Source organism: Arvicanthis niloticus, chromosome 3, assembly GCF_011762505.2.
Source record: "Arvicanthis niloticus isolate mArvNil1 chromosome 3, mArvNil1.pat.X, whole genome shotgun sequence".
Taxonomy (NCBI): Eukaryota; Metazoa; Chordata; class Mammalia; order Rodentia; family Muridae; genus Arvicanthis; species Arvicanthis niloticus.
In genome coordinates this window covers 70,402,451-70,417,609 of record NC_047660.1, presented here as the reverse complement: position 1 = coordinate 70,417,609, position 15,159 = coordinate 70,402,451, and the positions used below count along the sequence as shown (strand labels likewise).

Below are 15,159 nucleotides of genomic sequence, written 5' to 3'. Positions count from 1 at the left end.
CAGAGCTGTTGTAAAGACTGCCTGTTGCAGCCCAAGCTGCCCTACGTTTGGGGGCCAAAATGTCTCGGACCGTTCTATCAGTGTTGGAACCTGCACTGCCAAAAGCCTTGGGGGCTAAACTGTTAGAGCCTGCACTGCCCCAAGTTGCTCAGGTCCGAGGGTTGGGGTTCAGCAAGAGAGTGAGGTCGGATTCGAAGAATGGAGACCAGACAGAGTGTGATTCAATCCCATTTATTCTTCAGTCTCTCTTCTCTCTGAGTCCCAAGTCTTGAGTTCCTAGTCCTTAGTTCCTAGTCCCTAGTGCCTCTAAGTTCCAAGTTACTTCTTCCAAGTGCTAAGTGCCTAATACCTAATAATAATTCTTCCGAGTTCACTAGTCCAAGTGTCTTCTTCCTCAATGCCTAATTCCTACTCCAAGTTGTACTCCATGTTGTACTGAACTCTTCTGTCTGCCTCTCGCCTTTTATGTCTCACTTCTAAGCCACACCTCTAAGTCTCACCTTTAAGTCATGCCCTTAGGGCTTGTCTCTAAATCTGATCTGTAAGTCATGCCCTTAAGCCTCGGCTCTAAATCACACCTTTAAGTCTCACACACCCAAGGGAAAATCCTGGGTATCTAAAACAAGATGTTATCAGAGTGTGCTCAGCTGTTGTAGGCTAATGTAATCAAGTCTCTTATCAGGGTATATGGCTGCAAGGATGATAGCCGGGGTGGGTCCTCACAGATATCTAGATCTCTCAGGTGAAACTCAGCACACGACAGCACATGTACTTGGGCTAGCAAGTTCTGTGCTTCACTGTCAATCCCCATGTATGCAGAGACAAGTGCCACAACTGCCTACAATTCCTTTCTGAGAGTCATAAAAAAAAAAACCATCAAAACAGCTAATAGTCGTGGTCAAAGTCAAACTGTATGTGGACTATATATTTGGTTGTTTGTTTGTTTTTTAGGACGGGGTCTAGCTATGTAGCCTTGGCTGTCCTGGATCTCACTGTGTGTACCATCATGATCAGCTGTATGTGGCATTTGTGTTTAATTATCAACAGTCTTGTCCCATCTGTAAATCTAAATGACAGACAATATTCAGAAGCCCTTACAATTTTGTTTATAAAGAAAACAGAGTCTGGGTTTGTTTTCTGTAGTCCTGGCTGGCCTGGAAATCCATGCTGTACCCCTTGTCTGAGAGCCAAAGTTATGATTTAAGTTTTAATTGCTATGCCAAAGAGATCCATGAAATAAAAATGCCTCTGGCCTGTAAGTCTCCCTTTCCCAAGAACAAATACTTTCTTAAATTCTGGAGGCTATTGTTTATGGGATATACATGTTTTCACTTTCCTAAGCAAGTTTTTTTTGACCCAACTACATCAGATGTGCTTGGTCACGTGTGGGCAGGAGGTTCAGGGCAGAAAATACATCAGGATGTATGCTTGCCCCTGATTGGATGTGAGCAGGAGGTACGTAACAGGAAGTATGTCAGGACATATGCTTGCCCCTGGTTGGACATAATGGAATATATGGTGGTCTTGTGGGGTTGGTTGTCTTCTTAGGCCTCTGCAAGATGTGACTGGTAGCCATTTGCTGGAAACCCAGAGATAGACCTAGCCAATGAGTCCCTCAGCCTGGCAACTATTTAATTAAAGCTTGCTTCAAAATTGGCTTTAAACTGTAGTAGTGGGTTTACTCTCCACCCGTGGGATTAACCCAGGCTATAATCCTCTTGCCTCAGCTCACTCTGTGCTGAGATTTGACAGGTACCGTACCCACCTTCAGTGGAAAAAAACTTAAGAGAAATAAATAAACTGGCTCAATTTGTTTTTAATACTTAAAAATTTAAACTTCAATTTTAAACTGCCTCGGGCTGCACAGCCGGTGACTGTGTCTCCTACTGCCAATTATACAACTTGAAAGCTGACAAATGAATTTAAATGAGAAAGCTGTACAATATTTGTTTTCCCATTTTGCATGTTTGTGTGTATTGTCTACTTATGTGTGCATATTGTTTACATGGAACAAAATCGACTTAGAAACAAATAGGCATTCGTAACTTAGAAACACAGCTTGAACAGGGAATGGTAGCCTGTTTCTTATTCCAGCTCTTAAGAGGATGGAGGCAGGAGGATCAGGAGTTCAAACTCACCCTCAGCTACATAGAAAGTTTCAGCCCATGATTTCCTACCTCAAAATGGGTTGTTGTAGCTTTTTTTTTTTTTTTTTTTTTTTTTTTTTGCTATGTAGCCCAGGCTAGCCTTGAATTTAATATATTGTAACACAGGATGATCTTAACTCAAAAAATCCTTTGCCTTAACTACCCAAGTCCTGTGATTACAGGCACATACCATCATGCCTGGCAACTTGGATGAAATCCTAAGTGATAAGCTTCATTTAATGGAGCTGGAGAGATAACTCAATGGCCAAGAGCACTTGCTGCTCTTGCAAAAGACTTGACTTTGGTTCCCAGCACCTATTTTCAGTGGCTCACAGCCATCTATAGTCCCAGCCTTAAACAGACCTGATGCCCCTGCCCTCCACAGGTACCTACCTGCATTCATGTACACATACCCTTGTTGGGAGCCGACTTTTAGCAGAAAACGGCTAGATTATCTTTGCAGCCATCTGGAACCATATACCCTGATAAAAGATTTGGTTTTCAATAGCCTACAACAGCTGAAGCACACTCTGATATCCCATATATTTTGTGTTGCTGTTTACTGCCCCCAGCTGCAAGGCGCACGTGGTAGCCATGCCTGCAAGGCATGCAGTTCATGTGCTGTCCACGTGCTATCCATGCCATACATGCCTGTAAGGCCCACGTGGTATCCAAGCCTGCAAGGCGCACGGTGCACATGCTATCCACGCTATAGACGCCTGTAAGGCTTACGTCATATCAACACCTGCAAGGCACGTGGCAAAAGCATATAAATACCTCAGAATTCCCTTCAATAAGAGAGACTTGACTTGAGACTTGATCACACCCTGTCTTGTCTCCATTCTTAAGCCCCACTCTCTCTCTCTTGACCACAGCACTTAGCCCCCAAAGCGTTGAGGTAAAGCATTGAGGAAGAGTAAAGGCCGCAACATTCCCTGACACAGAGACTCACAGATGCATGCACTTTAAGAAGGACTTGTCTAGTATTTTTGGTTTCACTGGATGTGCTGGTGCATTCCTGTAACCTCAACATCTGGAAGAGGCTGAGGCAGAAGGATCCTGAGTTTGAAAGTCAGCCTGAGCTATACAGCAAGACTTTGTCTCAAAACAATTATGTGGCCCTCCGAAGTGTTGAGAATAAGTGACTGTTGAATGCTCACCAACGCCTCTCAGAACCTCAGAACCTCATGGAAGTAGGAGCAGAGGAAGAGAGAGGGACGGGTGATGTGGAACCATCTTCTGGGCACGACAGGGCTGTTGAACTCTTGAGCCCACAGCAGCTGGCACAAGACCTGGAACAAGATCTGGCTCGTTAGCATTCCATCGTAATGAGGGGAGGAGCTTATGAGGCCCCACCCCTCACGCATTCCATCGTAGTGAGGGGAGGAGCTTACGAGGCCTCACCCCTCCCTGAGGATTTATGAGGTTAAGGGTTACTGGAGGAGAGACATTTTCTTTAGTAGTATAGCTACTGACAAAGTGACCGAATGCCCATAAATAACTATCATACTGTAAGTAAGTCTAGTTAAATTCATTGAGTTACAAGGGGAAAACAAAAACAAAACATGAAAAGTGTTAGGTCTCAAAGAAACCCAGGACAAATGGCCGAGGTGCATACACATGCATATAGATGTATAAACACAAGTTTTTAAAACTATGTGTCTAACGCGCCCCCCTTTGAGCTTTGCATCCGCGGAGAAATCACGAGACGCAGAAATCAGGTAGTTACTGTAAACGAGGCTTTTTAATCTTTATCACCCACGTGGAGAAACGTGGAGAGACGCGGAAGGGTCGAGCTGAGGAAGGGGTCCCGCTTAAGTACAGTCTAGAGTGACGTATTCACTTTTGATTGGCTGTTCGCTCACCACATGCCTCGGGATTGGCAGTGGCTAAGGCACGCCTATCTGCCTAGCAACTGCGCAGCTAAATGTTTACATCTGGAGAAGACACGCAGCCAGGGCCAACTTGGAGATGCAAACGTGTAGCCACTGAAACAGCGGCTCACTACATATGTGTGTATGTGCAGGTTACATGTTGTGTGTGTTTTAAAACTGTCATATGACATACAAAATATCTATGTGTAACTTTACAGAGCTCTTATTAAATAAAGACTGACAAAATATATATGTTGTAGGAAAAACTGTTGAATTAAAGTCAGGTAGTTTGGTTTACTGTCCCAGCATACAGGTGAGCACCTTGAGCAATGTATAAACTGGGTGAAGACAGGTGACCAAATATTTATTTTTTCTACTTGGTGTCATAGACCTATTTGAGTAACCTGAAATTTTAAGGTTATATAATACTAAATCTGGTAATAACCATTAAATGTCTAGGCTATTTCTGAAAATAAACTGGGAGGTAGTGTCCCACACCTTTAATCCCAGCACTGTGGAGGCAGAGGCCAGTGATCTCTGAATTCAAGGCCAGCCTGGTCTACAGATCAAGTTCCAGGACAGCCAGGGCTACACAGAGAAACCCTTTCTGGAAAAAACAAAACAAAAAGCATTAGTTATTAATCATGAGTTTGAGGTCTGTGTACCATGACCTTTTACTTTTATATGGCATAAGGAAAAATGCTAAATATATTGGGATCGGGTTTCCACACCTAAAACTGTTCTGAGGGCTGGTGAGAGAGCTCGGCAAAGTGCTCCCACTGTAGGCCTGAACACCTGAGTTCCAACTGACTCCACAAAGCTGCCTGTCACCTTCATATATGCACCGTGGCATGTACACACCGCCCCTATTTTTTTTTTTAAATCAATGTTTTTAAATCACTTTTTAAAAGCTGTATTGTAAGGAAAATATACTTCTATAAAAAGTACCAACCTACACAATAACTAAGGGCTGAGAACTACCTAACAGGAGGAAGGGAAATAGCTCAGAAGTAAGGAAAACAAAACCTACTCTATTAGAACAGGAAGATGTATTGAGAGAGGAAAAGCCCTTTTTGGTTCTAAAAATGACAGTGGTTCTCAAACAGGCATGAGGCCTAGACCAAGCCAAGGACTGGCACAACTTGAGAACAGTTTAGAAAAGCTGGAAAAGGATTTTCTGAAAGACCAAGTTTAAGTGAGATCAAGCTGATGAAATTATTTACAGACTTTCCTACACACTGAGCAAAACTGGAGTTTGATCCCCTGTTCTTAAGCAATAGAGTTCACCAAGGCCTGATCTGCTCGTGATAGGAACACATGAGTTTCCTTCACTTTTTAGTCCATTCGCCTGAAGTCAAAGAACCTATCTTAGTGCTTTGTGTTTAAAAAAAAAAAAAATAGTTTTGGAGGGGAGTGTGGAGAGATGGCCCAGCCTGGCTGCTCTTCCAGAGGTCCCTGGTTCAATTTCCAGCACCCACCAGGCAGCTGACAGTCATCAATAACTCCAGCTCAGTCCCAGGGGATCTAGCGCCCTCTTCTGGCCTCTGCAGGCATTGCATGCCTGTGTTGCACTGACACAAGCCAAAAAAAAAAAAAAAAGTCCGTAGATATAAAATAGAAATAAAGGTTTAAAAAGAATTTTTTAAAGATACAAGTCTTAACCACAATATACTCTACAGTTTTCTAAAAGGGATGAAGGAAGGAAAGGAGGGAGGGTGGGAGGGAGGGAGGGAAGGAGGGAGGGAGGGAGAAAGAGAGGGAAGGGAGGAAAGAAAGCACAGCTATAGAATACATATGCATTTAGAATAGCATTTTATAATTTGTAATGTCAATATTTTTAAGCCTTTTTTGTTGTTCTGAGACAGGGTCTTACTGTATAGCTCTGGCTGGCCTTGTGTAGACCAGACTAACTTTGGATTTACAGCTAACTGCAGGCCTCTGCCTCCCTAGTGCTGGGAGTAAAGGCATGTGCCACCACACCCAGCAATGTCAGCATTTCCCAGTGTTTTCCATTCACAGGTATTGGAGTTTTGCCCTTAGTATTGGGTGTGTCCAGCTGTCCTTCCCCTAACTGGACTTCATTTGCTTTCACAGCAATGAGATACTAGGTCGTGTGAAAGCCCTGACTACTACACATAACATCAATATAAGTTAGGAACTTGTGTAAGATCAAGCAAAGTAATGTGACAAGTGAAATTATGAGTACAGTGTGAGCTGCAACCATTTGACACTCAAGATCCGTCTTTCTCAGAGCTAGCCACCCGGTATGAGGCTGTAGCTCTGGAACTGGAAGGAAGAGGGTTACTGTGGGGAGCTTTAAGAACTAGAGGGGAAATGGAGGAGGAGCCTAAGTGAGAGGTAGAGATAGGAGATTCGGCTTTACGGTGAGCTGAGGCCAGCCTAGGTGACAAGAACCATGACTCTAAAAACAATAAACAATCAAACAAATGAAAGTCAGCTGACTACAGACGCACGAAGAAATGTCAGGTAAATTACAGAACACAGCGACAGGTGCAGAGAGTTCTCGGTTGGCTTGCCTGCCTATTTCCCTCATCTGCTACCTTGTCCCCTTTAGGCTATGCTGTGTGTGTGTGTCTGTGTGTGTGTGCATGGCATGTGTGTGCATGGCATGTGTGTGTGTGTGGTGTATTGCATGATTTGTGTGAGTATATGCTGTACTGCATAGTGTGTGGGGGTGTGTGTGCATGTTGAGGGGATATGGGGGGATGTGTGTGTATGTGCAGGGTGTGGTGTGTGTATATGTATGTGCATGGTGTGTGGGGGTTGTGCATGATATATGTGCATGGTGTGGGGGTGTGTGCATGATATATGTGCATGGTGTGTGGTGGGGGTGTGCATGTGTGTGTGTGGGTGATATGTATGAATTGTTTTGGGTACGTTGCATGGTTGCATGGTTGCATGTGTGTTGTATAGGTCAGAAGCCTAAACTATCTCAGGTAGTTAGTTGTGGGCCCCTTAACAACCATTTATCTTTATTTTTGCATGTGACCTAACAGTCTCAAAGCAGATAGATCGCTTTTCAGAATGTTTCATTAATTTTCAGAGACCTCTAGCCTCCACAAGCTAAAGCTATAAATACAGCAATATGTAACACCTGAAGAAGAAATTGTTCTAACTTGCTGTAACATGCTTGCCTGATGCTTTTACCAAGGTAGTTGGGAAATCTGTTGATGTGTGGCTTACTTAAAAGTTGAAGTAAGCTCTTCAGGTGGGCCATGTCAGTCAGATCAAACTTGAATCTGTGTTTCTTCACCACCCTTCATATTTAGTTCAAAACAAATGTTAACTAACCGATTGGTTTTTAATAGGCTTTTTGAGACAGGGTTTCTCTGTGTAATCCTGGCTGGTCTGGAACTCACTCTGTGGACCAGGCTGGCCTCAAACTCAGAAATCCACCTGCCTCTGCTTTCTAAGGGCCATGGTTAAAGATATATTCCATCAAGTCTGCTACCCGTGCCCCAAAATACCAGTTATCTTAAGTTAATTGCCGATGGCACTTTTTAAATATCCGTAGTTTTTTTTTTTTTTTTTTTTTTTTTTTTTTTTATCTTAGTAGAGAGATGGCTCAGTGGTTAAGAACACACACTGCTGCTCTTTCAGATGACAAAAATTCAATACCCAGCGAATAGGGTGGCTCACAACTGTCTGCTACTCCAGTTCCAGGGCATCCAGTGCAAAGCCTCTAGCTTCTGCTTTTGTGTGCTTTATTTAAAACATAAAATAAACCTTAAGGAAAAAAGAAAATGCAAAGGGGAAAGAATTTACGTTTTTATTGCTGTAGCCAAGGTCCATTATAGAGTAAGCAGTCAGCTGAGATCCATTCTCCACAGGGCCAGTGCTGTGATCACATGTTGTTCTGGGGACAGTGTTTCCCAGGTGTCTTAGTTACTATTCTGTTTCTGTGAAGAGACATTATGACCAAGGCAACTCTTATTTTTAAAAAGCACTTAATTGGGTGCTTCCTTACATTTTCAGAGGTCAGTCCGTAGTCATCATGGTGAGAAGCAGACAGCCAAGGTGCTGGAGCAGCAGCCGAGAACTTTATATCCTGATCCCCAGGCAGGGAAAAGAAAGAGAGGAGAGAGAGAGAGAGAGAGAGAGAGAGAGAGAGAGAGAGAGAGAGAGAGAGAAAGGTGGCATCAAAGCTCACTCCCCAGTGACACTCTTTCTCCAACAAGAACACATCTACTCCAACAAGGCTACATCTCCTAATCTATCCCCAAATCTTCCACTAACTGTGGACTAAGTCTTCAAACATACGCCCAATGGGTCATTCTCACTTTAAACCACCACGCCAGGTGAACTGTTCATCCTTGAAGGAAGTCAGGGCAGGACCTCAAGCATGGCAGGAACCTCAAGGCAGGAGCTGATGCAGAGGCCATGGAGGAGTGAGTGTTGCTTACTGGCTTGCTCTACCTGCTTTTTTATAGAACCCAGGAAGATCAGTCACAATTAGCTGGGCCCTCCCCCGTTTATCACCTTTAAGAACATGCCCTACAGGCTTGCCTACAGCTCTGTCTGTGGAGGCATTTTCTCACTTGAAGATCCCTCCTCTCATTCGACTCCAGAGCTTGTGTCAAGTTGACATAAAACTAACCAGTATAAGATCCTTTGATCAAATCCTCATGATTTTTCCAAATCCTCAATTTAAACTGGGCATTTGGCACCCTGGCAACTGTGAGATGGTTCACCTCAGCTTGCTCCCGGAACCCCAGGAGTGTTGGAATGTGCACCTCTGGTTCTCCATAGAAAATCGGCTTATCTTCCTTAGCACAGAAGTCTTCCATCTGCTGCAAAAAGACAAAGGCAGAATGATTCGCAGGTAGTCTAGATTTTTATTTTTGTTTTTTTGGTTTTTGGGGGTTTTTTTTGAGACAGGGTTTCTCTGTGTAGCCCTGGCTGTCCTGGAACTCAGAAATCTGCCTGCCTCTGCCTCCCAAGTGCTGGGATTAAAGGCATGCGCCACCATTGCCCCACATGTTTTGTGTGTGTGTGTGTGTGTGTGTGTGTGTGTGTGTGTGTATTTATGTGTGTGTGTGTGTGTGTGTGTATTAAACTAAGATCGGGTATCTCTGGACCTGATTTCTACAAAACAGAGTGGCTGCAATTTCATTGCTTCTGTGTCCTGTGTGGACAGTGTGAGGAATGGGTTTTCAGACCCCACTTTAGAGCTGTAATGAACTCCATGACTCCTTTCCCTCCTTCCACAGCCTGAGGCCCTCTCAGGTTCCACCAGCAGACTGTGCTGTGGTCTGTGGGTCAGAACAATTTTGTTGGCATCAACTGCAAGGAATTAGAAATGCAGGCTCTCTTTCCCCATCCCAGACTGTCTGAGGCAGAATCTGCAATTTTACACCAACCTTGGGGACTGGTCCAGGCTGTTCACCTCCCCAGATCTTGCTCACTGGGTTTTTATTTTTTGGTCTTTCTAAGTTTATTGAATTCTATAAATGAATATCTTCCCATTCTTCCTCTTCCTCACTTGTTTACACTTCATTATTAACTCTGTGGGTTTACTTTTAAAGCTTTATTGCTTTCCCATTGCTTAACGGGGCCTCTGAGGAGGCCAAGGAAACCTGCATAGGCAGCAACTCAGAAAGTGACTCATTGGCTTTCAGAGTCAAGATTTTTGTTTGGTTGGGGTTTTTGTTTTGTTTGAAACAGGGTTCCCTATGTAACAGCACTGACTATCCTGAAACCTGCTTTGTAGATCAGGCTTGCCTCAAATTCACAGAGATCTTCCTACCTCTGTCTCCCTAGCTCTGGGATTAAAGGTGTGCCACCACACCCAACCAGAATCATGGCTTAGACACTGGAGTGACCAACAATTCTTAGGGGTTTTGGTTGGTTGGTTGGTTGGTTGGTTTTTTGAAACAAGGTCTCTCTGTGTAGACTAGGCTGGCCTCGTACTCACAAGAAATCTGCCAGCTTCTGCCTGGAGTTAAAGGCACGAGCCACCACACCAAGTCCCGACTCTTAGGTTTTGTCCGATTGTTTCTTTATTGTTTGCTGTGAAAAACCGTGACAGACGTTTCTGAAGCTAATGGAGCAGACCCTCATGCCAGCGTCTCTTGGTGCCTTTGCTTGGTTGCTTAGCATCTGGGAAGGACAACCACCGCTGCTGCCCCTGAGACAGAGGGCCGCCATCCCGCAGGTAACTATGCCCCGACAATGCAAATGAGAAGTTCCAGCAAGAAACGTTTCTCTGTTGTTCTTGGTTAGTTCTATTTTTAGCACTGCAGCTTCACTGTACATTTGTCCCCATCAGTCATCCAAGGACTTGTGGAAATTAATGTTAACATTACAAGTTTTACAGATGGTTGAAGCAAAGCGGATGGGAAACTGAACCGGTTCTGATCTTCTGAAAATAACTGTTTTCAATAAGACGCTATTCCGGGTAATTTTTTTTTTTTTCTGCTAAAAACTAGCTATCCACTAAAAGTGGCTTAAGCCAGTGGTTCTCATGGATGTGCATTGAAATTACCAGAAGCCTGTCCACTCCTGGAGAGATCTGATCCCACTTAGGGAAGTCTTCAAGGCTAAGTGTTAACTATATAGACATCCCAAGCCTAGATGGTGGTGTAAGCTCGGCTAGGGCACTCGGTCTGTTGTAAAGGATTTGGGCTCAGCAAATTTGTCCACAGTCATTCTAGACTGTTGCAGTGTCTCCACCCTGTGACTTAGATGACCGCTATAACTGAGGATAAAAAAACTCAGATACACTGAAGAAAGAGAAATCAAAAGGACTTCCTTTTAAGTCGGCAGAGTGGCTCAGGGGGTAAAATTACTTGCTGCTAAGCTGGATGACCCAAGTTTGATCTCCAGAAGGAATCCATATCATGAAAAGGAGAAAACCAATTCCTGAAAGTTATCATTTTACCTAAACACATGTTCCATGCCACATATAAACACACACACACACACATATAACATGAGAATGAGTGACTGCAGGGGCTATAGACATGGCTCAGCAGTTCAAAGTACTTGTTGCTCTTGTAGAGGACCAGGATTCAATTCTCAGCACTACACGGTGGCTCACAACCATTCCAAGGCCCTCTTCTGACCTTTGAGGACATCAGACATGCAAGTGGTGCACATACAACCATGTAGGCAAAATACTCATATATATAAAATAAAATACATAAATCTAAAATATTAAAAATAAATAAATTAACATAACTTGTAGCCGCCCGCGGCCACAAGTCAACTGGGTTCACCTGAAAGGGGGCTGGGAATAAAAGGGGACGGAGGGTGAGAAGAGATGAAGCCAGGACAAAGTTCTCTGATCAAGGCTCAAAGCTTTAATGTTCAGCTCTCAATTTAAAGGGGAAGGCCCAACCCACAATGCTTCTTGGTTTCAGATGGGTGGGATAATCCATAGTTCGTTCCAGGTCACGGCCAGAGATATCTCAAGGCAAGCCCAGGGGCAGTTCTGCTTCTCTGTTCTGGGCAGCCAAGGTGGGTAACTCCACCTAGATCCTATCACTTGGTCTTGTTGTGGTAAACAAGGTCTCTCAGGCCTGCCCATGGGGGGTTTGGGGGAGAAGGGTACAATAACTTTTTTTAAAAAGTTTCCTTCCCTGGGCTAAAAGAGACACACAAGGGCTTCTCACTAGATATAAAATGTCCCCAGCTACTCTCTCTCCCTCCAGCCTTTCTCAGCATTAATCTTACACAACTATAGCACAATATCAAAACCAAGAACTTACATTTTACCAGTATAGTCTCATTTGTGTCCATGTATGTGTGTGAGAGTGCAATACTGTTTGTGTAACCTCTTGAAACCAACCCTAAAACAAGATGCACAACTCTAGTGTTTCTGTGGTTCGAATGGGGATGCTTCCTACAGGCCTGTGTGTGGAGTGTACTGTGCCCGGCTGGTGTGATCTTTTAAAGTGGCTTTTAGATTTATTTATAGGTATGATCGTTTTGCCTGCATGTATGTCTATGCATCATATGTGTGCCTCATGTCCATGGAGATCAGAAGAGGTGTTCATCCTCTGGAACTGAGGTCACAGATGGTTGTAAACCATCATATGGGTGTAGGGAACCCAACTAGGGTCCTCTGCAAGAGCAATAATTCCTCTATACTGCTGAGCCATCTCTCCAGATTCTATTTTGTGATTTTTTTTTCCCCAAAGGAGGTAGGGTCTAGGCGGAAGACAGGATCTACTTAGGGACTTGTAAAATCACACCTGGGTTTATGGGGTGCTGAGGAGCAAACCCAGGGCTTTGTGACTGCTAGGCATGCACTCCACCAATACACCCAGATGTTTGTTTTGAGACAGGGTTTCGTTTGGTTCACTCTGGTTTCACACTGGCAGTGTAGGTAAGGCTGACCTACCTAGAACCTCTGCTTGTCTTGTGTCTGTCTCCCAAGTGCTGGCATACAGATGTTTCCCACTCTGTGTGGCCCTAGCCTAGTTTTGAAAGACACTGTCAGACTGCACTGACAGTGGGGAGATGACATTTTTTTACATTCCTTTTACATTTTACATTCCTACCAGCAATACGTGCACAATTAGTTGGTCTACATCTTTAGTAGTATTTGCTGTACCCACTACCTTTCATTTGGGCTACTCTGACAGACATGTAGCGGTACCTCCTTGTGAATTGAATGTGCATCCTGCAATGGTAATGCTAATTAGCATCTAATTTTCTCATTGGCCATTGGTCATCTGTGTACATTTTGCTCATTTGCTAACTGGATTGTATATTTATGGGTTTTATTTTCCAATTCAGGTTTGAAGTTTTTTTTATATGTCTAAGACACCAGGCTACAACTTTTTATCAGCTGCTGTAACATTTTTAGAGGGAAATGTCATAAAGTCCCTATCTTGCTATGCCACATTAATATCCTCCCTTGAGAAAAACTATCAATTGTAAGCCAGCTGCCTTGAGAGGAACTCTCTTGGAAGGTGACCATTTACAACTGAGCCAAACATTTTTGTTTTTGAAGACAGTCTCTCTACATGGCCCTGGCTGTCCTAGAACTCACTTCATAGACCACGCTGGCCTTGAACTCACAGAGATCCACCTGCCTTTCTCCTGAGTGCTGAGATTACACTAACGCCTGGTAGTAGGCAACTTTTTTGTCATGGGTCTGCTTCATTCTCCAAGAATATACATGTATATTCTTTTATTAAAAGTTTGATTTTATGTGTATGTGCGAGTGCCTACATATATGCCTATGCACTGTGTATGTGGCTGGCACTGTTGGAAGCATGGGATCCCCTGGAGTTGGAGTTACAGACAGTTGCCAGCTGCCTAATGTACGTGCTGGCAACCTAACCCAGGTCCTCTGCAAGAGCTGAAAATGCTCTCAACCACTGAGCCATCTCTCCAGAATTTACATATGTGTTTTTGAAAAAGAAAAGAAAAAACCCTGTGTTACTATACATCTTTTTGTATGTTTATTTGCCATCTGCATGTCCCAGTCAATGTCTGAGCACATCTGTAGAGAGTGAGTGAAGTCCTGTGTGGATGTGTGCTGTTGACATAAGCCAGCCACGTCAAGGACCAATGCCTCAGCTCCATGGGAGTAGTAAAGCCTTCCCTGGGTGAGGCGCAAATCCTTCTTGTGATCTGAACGCAAGTGTTGACAGTATGTGCAAAAAGCATCTACTCCCTCTTCCCACCCCAATGCAGCTTCCCCTCCCAACCATCATCCATATTTATGGCCTGAAGACTGTTCCCCTGCAGAGACTGCTCCGACAGAGACTAGCTAAACCCGCCTCCTTGTTCAGCTCTATGCGATAACCCTGCTGCCCTGTTCAACTGGACATAATAAACACATGGAGCTTCCAGAGTCCATCAGAGCACAGTCACCTGATGCCAGCCTTTTCTGCATCCTTGTGTCTGTCCTCTCCCGCTCTCAGGGCAGTCCCCAGAGTCCTGCAAGTACAAGGCACACATCCTTTTGTCATTTTCTAATTGTGAAGAAAATGTTTTCCAACTACTGTAAACAGATTCGGCCGTTCAGCCACTTTCAACATATGACATACAATAAATCTAAATTCACTCAGGTAAGAAAGCTTGTTTAGCATACAACAAAAAACCCCTACCTCTGAAATAACTTACTTTCATGCACTCAAAGCGAGAAGAGGGGGATGAGTCTATTGCAAAGGAAGAATTGGTTCATATGCATGTGGGCTGCAGTGCAGGTCTGAAGCCTTGCGTCTACAGGGCAGGTCTTCCAGTAGAGCAGGCTTGAAGTAGTGGGCATTAAGATGAGGCTGCCCACAGTTGTAATCCCCTCTTCCTCAGTGACCTAACCGGTCCCATCCTATTTTGTAGAACATTCTCCCTTATTTACTAGTCTCTTTGCTCCATGACATACTTTTACAGCAGACTGCTGTTCACCACCACCTGTAGCCTTGGTAAGTTGATATATAAATTGAGTGTCACCAGGCATTTTTCAATCTACACTTCATAGGTAATAATTCTCCTTGCATTCATACAGCATTCATTTGTATTTGTCCTTTTCTATTTTTATCAGAGATCATTCTAAATGATTGCTTTCCCTGGCTGATCTGCACTGCTGTTTACTTCCCGTCAGCTCCCTTTCACTGTAGAATATCATCACAGATTAAGGAGACGTTCTGCCTTCCATGGCACAAAGACACAATTTATATTCTAGGTGTGTGCTATTTCAAAATGGCTAGTTATTTTATTTTTTTGTCATTTCCTATATGAAACATGAATTTATACTACACAATGTGTGAGAGTCAGTTATAGTTATTAATTTCTTACTATACGATCATATACCTAAGAATAGATTCCCCCATCAAAGTTGTCCACAAAGTTCATGTGGGCAAGGGGTGTGTGGTGGTCTGAATATGCTTGGCCCATGAGAAGTGGTACTGTTATTAAGTGTGGCCTCGTTGGAGTAGGTGTGACCTTGTTGGAGGAAGTGCATCACTGTGGGGGTGGGCTTCGAGGGCCCACGCTCAAGCTCTGCCCAGTGCAGAGAGCCTTCTCCTGGCTGCCTGCAGAAGACAGTCCTTTTCTGGCAGCCTTTGGATCAAGACGTAGAACTCTCAGCTCCTCCAGCACCATGTCTTCCTGGATGCTGCCGTGCCTCCCAGCATAATGATAATGGATTTGAACTTCTAAAA

The 15,159-nt window shown here is 43.9% G+C and overlaps 1 long non-coding RNA gene across 1 annotated transcript in view; it reads left to right on the top strand.

Moving 5' to 3' along the window:
• The first annotated feature begins 6,419 nt into the window (after window positions 1–6,419).
• LOC143441738 (uncharacterized) overlaps window positions 6,420–15,159 on the top strand; it is a 28,223-nt gene continuing 19,483 nt past the window's right edge. The window contains exons 1-2 of the long non-coding RNA XR_013109389.1: window positions 6,420–6,508; window positions 10,071–10,196. This is a non-coding gene — a long non-coding RNA (uncharacterized LOC143441738). The remainder of the gene's footprint in view (window positions 6,509–10,070; window positions 10,197–15,159) is intronic.